The sequence below is a fragment of the Tetrao urogallus genome (assembly GCF_951394365.1).
Source record: "Tetrao urogallus genome assembly, chromosome: 10".
Classification (NCBI taxonomy): Eukaryota; Metazoa; Chordata; class Aves; order Galliformes; family Phasianidae; genus Tetrao; species Tetrao urogallus.
The window spans coordinates 14,282,417-14,288,416 of NC_136823.1; the positions used below are offsets into that span (position 1 = coordinate 14,282,417).

A 6,000-nucleotide genomic window follows, 5' to 3' on the forward strand; every position below is an offset into this window, starting at 1 on the left:
ATATTTCAGCATCTCAAACCAGAAGTGATCCTAGAAGCCATAAAGAAGATATAGGCCAATAAAATGCTATTTAATTACTACAAATATATAAATTTAACTATGTTGTAAGAAACATATGGCAAATCCAAGGCAGTAAGATAATAAAGCAATTGAGAACTAGCGTGACCCTCATCCACCTAGCTAATGGTTGGAACCACATCAATCGTTGTTATGACTTTATTTATGAAGTTCATTAAAAGAAGAGCTTTTCCTCAAGCTCAAGCTGTTGGAGCCGTTTGTTTGAATGAAAATTTTGGTTATTATTTAAACAAATACATATACATCAGATTTCTTAAACCTCAGGAATCTGAGAAGGTGAATATCAGAATTGGAAAGCAATTACAACACCTTACGTCCTTTGCACATATATGTGTGTATGCATGCGAACGCCTGTATGAGGTATATTTCTAATGCATTTTCATGTACATAAACATAAATACGTGGCTATGCATGAAGACACCTACCCTTTCTCAGCAGCACCCAAACCCATGAGTTGCATGCTTTACTTCTGGAGCACACCATGATTCTTCGCTCAAAGAATTTATTATTTCTCTGAGGTTAAGTGAAACAAAACAGGGGTTCCATTTCTGGCTTGGAGAGGCTTGCTCCCAAACTCCACCTCCTCAGCTGGCTGTCCCATGGCACAGCCGTGCAGGTCCCCAGGGGAGGTGGCACCTGATGGGCTATCTCAGGGGTCCCTCCATGCACAGCATAGAGCAGGCCACTAGAGGAAAAATCATACTTTGCTGCTGTCACATCTGTATTTATCTGTATTTATCCTGGTCAAAACTGCTAGGTTTATGGTTGATTCTATTATTTCGTATTTGGAGATTGTCCTGCACAAAGGGGATGCACGCAAATAAGGCCCTCCTGGCATTAGTTTGCTGTTGATATTAATAAGTAGCATCCCATAACAATATGCTAATATTTACAGAATGCTTAGCCAGATTCAGCCCTGGGGCGTGCACAGGCACACATCACACACTGAGACAGAAGATCTTTACGAAAGGGATCTGCACGTGTTTTCAAAAAACATAACTTTATCAATTTAGAGTAGGGTTTTCTAGGAAAACCAATCAGCAGCTCACTGTAATTCCAAGTATGTAACTGTGCATCTCAGGAACTCAGCTTTGAGGATCAGGATGGAGTCAAAACTTCCACCTGCCACATCCCTATCAACATGACCTTCCTGGTCATGGGACTACCATCCCCAGCTGCACCGTCATCCAAAATTCAGCCTTCTTGACCCAACCCACCTGCATTACCTGCCCTGCTGGCTCCCCATGTACAGCTTGAGGTACACTGCAGGTTTGTTGGCACAAAAGGCACTGTTTTAACACTCTTAGCTATCAGCACCATCAAAAAGAGGAGAACACCAGACCAAGGAAAAAGAAACACAGAATGAAGAAACAGCAAATCCTGATGGAGAGTGCAAAATAAATAAATAAATAGATTTAGAATAGGATTAGAGACATGAAGACATGAGGACATACATTTAAAAACAATCTGTCTCAGAACAAAACCATCTACTAGTGCATTATAAAACCATCCTTCTTCTTCACTTTTGCCCACCTGCTATTGTTTCTAATGTGTTTAATTACAGCGATAAACAAAGACCTTCCTTGGATTCCTTAATTCTGTTATGACCCGTTATTATAGTGCCAAATCAGGGCAGCAGCCACTGCACCCATCTGCAGTGTGGCTGATAAAAACCCACTTCTTTTAGACAAACGCACACCAAAATGCCACACTGGAGGGTGTAAGGGTAGGAGGAAGACTGAGTGGAATAAACCCCTCTGAGCTGCACAGCTCCAAGTCTGCTCCATTTGCTGTGCAAATCTCAGCAAAGATGTGGGAGGCACATCTCGAGTTAAATCTGCCTTATCTAGTGCCTGGTATTAGGTTCTGCTGTGCCACCTTGTGTTATATCACATCACGTTTGATTCAAAACAACACCATGTGGGTTTGGGTTGCTCCACTTCTACCACTTCTGTGTTTAATAACAAAAACAAATCAAACATAAGAGAGAAAAAAAAACAACACACACACACATACAAGAAAAGCATAAAAAACCACAGCAACTTTCAAAACCTCAAGCTAGGGAGCACAAAACAGTATAGGAAGAATTTCAGCACTCTCATTTTTCATTTGCTAAGCAGCCTCCAGTTTCGTCCGCATCTCAGAACATCCTGCTTTTGGAAAGATAAGGTGGCTCATGCAATAAAACATCCCGATAGGAAGATAGTTGGGCATTTCTTTCTTCCAGTGTTCAGCAATTGCTTTGGTTTTCTTACTGATTGTGAAGCAGATTCCCTGCCACAGAAAGGCAGCCAAGCATTTAACGCGCACAGCGCTGCTATGGCGTTGTCAGCATGCGGCGTTACGCGGAAGTGAAATTATGGCGTGATTCCAAATATGTTAATTGCTCATCTCCTTCATTATCAAAGCGCAGGTTTCCTCCTGACCTCGAGGCACGCTTTGGGAAATATCTGCAAAGTTTGGGAAATTCTCTCAGCCCTTAAAATTCACGCAAAGTGTGTAACGAAATGCCAAGCAATGAATCAGCAACTGTTCCATCCTGTTCCCCCCTTCCCAGAGACTGGAGCTCGATGACACACGTATCTGCGGGACATGAGCTGGGGCCACACTGCCACGAAAATGCGGGGCAGTTGATGTAAAACGAATGCTGACCCGAAAAGCAGATTTCACAGGCATCTCTCCATTTGCTTACTCATTTCTAGAAGAGAATCAGTGCAAACAGAGTTAATGAGGGGCAGCTGAGGCGAAAACATTTGTGCCTCAAATGGTGAGCAGATCATTGTCAGCACTTTGCATGCATCACATCAGTGAGAGACGGAAATTCTGCCTGCAATTAAAATGTTCACATGCCAACAATGCCAATTTTCCTTTATTATCAGAATTGCGATGTTATAAAGCTGTTGAGCTTTGGAGTCAGGTGCTCCTATGAAAATCTGCGCTGTTTGATGCTTCTTAACCTTTAGGGTAGAGAAAAGGCAATTGAATATGAACACCAGAGGCTTGAAATAAATAGACAGAATAGAATGCTAGAATCATTGGAGTTGGAAGGGACCCTTAAATGCTATCTGGTCCATCGTCTCTGCAATGCACAGGGACACCCAGAGCTCCATCAGGTGCTCAGAGCCCATCCAGCCTGACCTTGATGTCTGCAGGGATGGGGCACCCACCACCTCTCTGGGCAGCCTGTCCCAGTGCCTCACCCATCCTTATCCTAAAACACTTTTTCCTTATATCCAATTTAAATCTGTCCTAATTTTGAGGCTCTAAATGAAGTGCTCTTTCTTCTGGAGGTTGACACCTGAATCTGTCTCTTCCTTTTTCAACGGGGTGCCTTGCACTGAGAAATTTCAGCATGGCCTGGTAAGAGTAATTAATTTGTTCCTGCAAATGCAGTATTTATATGAATATTAGTCATGCACATCAAACTATTAGGTGCCTCAGCAAGCTGCTAACAATTACCCTCAGTGCCTTACAGGCGTTTGTAGGCATTCAAAGCCTTGGTGAAACCCTACTGCCTCCTGCAGTCTAATGGGAGCCTTGCCTTGTTATCAGCAGCACCCAAATTCCATCCTTCATGTTTCTGGTAAACATGGTTATCCCAAGCTTTGCAAATTCAGATCATCAAAAACAAACAGCTAACGTCACAAAGATTAACACCTGTAAAGCACTTTGAAGGAGAAAAACACTGCATAATCCCCAAATATTACATTATTTATAAGACCGACCTGATTTTAAATGTTACGTTTGGCTTATTTTTATCACAAAGAAAAACAAGTTCCTGCTAGCTTGCTTTACAAAACCAATTACCAGTGATCATTGTATTGTGCTGCACAACAACACACAGCATTGCCCCAAAAAGGCATATCTACTGCTCCAGAGCTGTTTAGTAGAAAATTAACTTGCACAGTGGATTGCAATACACGCATACATGCAATTCTAATAATGGGTATGAACTTCAAGCATCTTTTTTAAAAATATAAGAGCATGTAACATTTTGTTTATTTCATCTTTTCCTGTCTTGACGTGATTTCAGTATCTGCTCCTCAAAAGACTACCCCTAATCAGAATAAAGCTGTAAGAGAATAGTAAATGTGGCATCAAGACTTGCTTCAAACTTATTTTAAAGTCTCATCAGCTATTTTGGCTTTGTTAGAATATAAATCCACTCAGCAGAGAGAAGTCAGTAAAGACCTGACTTGGTGGCATGGAAAAAGAGATGTGCAGACTTTATGAAACCTGAGAGGGCACATGCAATCTGCTAGGGCTGTCTGCAGTCTGAAAACAGAAAGACAACGCTGCAAAACATTTAAAACGTATTTCATCTCATTTTTATGCTTTTTGTAGACCAACTTAAAAGCTTTACTCGTTTGATTTCCTTCTTCCCAGGGAAAACTCTTTAAAAAAATTGTAACAAATTAAACAACAGGAAACAATCAAAGGCGGATCTTTAAGTGCCAAATGAGGTTCCTAATTGAAGGGGGAAGTGCATAAATCAGGAATGACAAAGTAGTAGCCTTGGAATTACAAAGGAAATGAAACACAAAGCTTGAGATTACACTTGAATATATATTTCTTTAAACATACTGTGATTCTCATTTAAAAAAAAATAATTTACTAAATAAATAGGGCACCTATGAGTTATCAGAACTACACCCCCAGCAGCTATTTCTGGTGGTGCTACTTGCACTTACAATAGCTGGTATTTTACAGCACCACCACCACACTGAAATAACAGACACTGAATGACAAATTGCTGAGGGACTCAACCAACAGGAGACACCTGAGCAGAAGGTCCTGGCAGCATCACTGGTGGCTGACACAGGAGGGTGAGGTAAGGAAAAAAGCAAAGACAGGAAATGGAAATTTCAGAAATGCTGAGGGCAGTGGAGCACACCAAGTGGCAGAGAGGAATTACATTTGCTCCTGCTTCTGGTGGGCAAAGAAGATGGAGGCCTATGGGGTAGATACAGGAGGAAATCCTATCATAAGGAAGATGGCAGCTCCCAGCTCAGTGGGATGGATTTTCATGCGGGTTTCTATGGATCTGAGCATGGGACAAAGAGCCCAGTATAATGCTCTGCTCCCTCTGCACTGAGAACTGAAATCACTGCTGGAAACCCTAAACTTTTCTTCCCTTTCCAGGAGCTTTGGCACAGGCACACGGGCTCTGTGGTAACGGTCATCCGATTCCCAGGTTGTGATTTTGTCCTAAAAGCACTCTGGACTCACTTTTCTCTACTTCAGCAGCTGCTAAGGCAGTCTGAAATATTCTGGCAGCTAGATGCTCAAGTGGCTTGACTTTCAGCTTGTTCTTCACTGCTGCCCTAAAGGGCAAACAGAAGTGAGTGGCTTGTTCAAAAGAGTTCAAGCCTCTACTGAATAGCTGATTGCAGTTCTAATTACCATGGGTTTACATCATTAGGGATAGCAACTGAAAAGGAGCTCTAATTCTAACACTGAGATCATCCATAGTTTTTTTCCTTCGGCTCTCACCACTAAATGACTGCTTTCCAACACTTCTTGTAAGGACAGGAAGGAAAAGTTTCCTTTCTACGGGGGGAAAGGAATCTCAATAAAGTATAAATATAATGGTTTTGCTTATAAAAGTGAGTGGACATACTCTGAGGCCAGCAGCAGTAGCAAATCTCATTCCACTTGGGTATTTCATGCTCAGTCTTGCTGCTCACTTATGCCCAAGCACTGCATTTGGACACTGCAGATCAAAGAGCAATCTGATGTCAATCATGCTGCCATAATGTGCATGCAAGTAGAAGTAGTTACGATACATTGTTTGTAAAGCTTTCACACTGTGACTAAAGGATCTTCTGACTGTGCCAAGACTAGGGGGAACCCAAAGCTGCAGCCAGCACTCTAAAGAAGATGACACACATCTTCATATTACTACGTGATGTTTCAAGAGCC

The 6,000-nt window shown here is 41.9% G+C and overlaps 1 protein-coding gene across 1 annotated transcript in view; it reads right to left on the minus strand.

Moving 5' to 3' along the window:
* Positions 1-6,000, minus strand: part of MAGI1 (membrane associated guanylate kinase, WW and PDZ domain containing 1) — a gene marked incomplete at both ends in the record, with an annotated part of 285,270 nt that overhangs the window by 40,343 nt on the left and 238,927 nt on the right. The gene's annotated exons all lie outside the window — the stretch shown is intronic.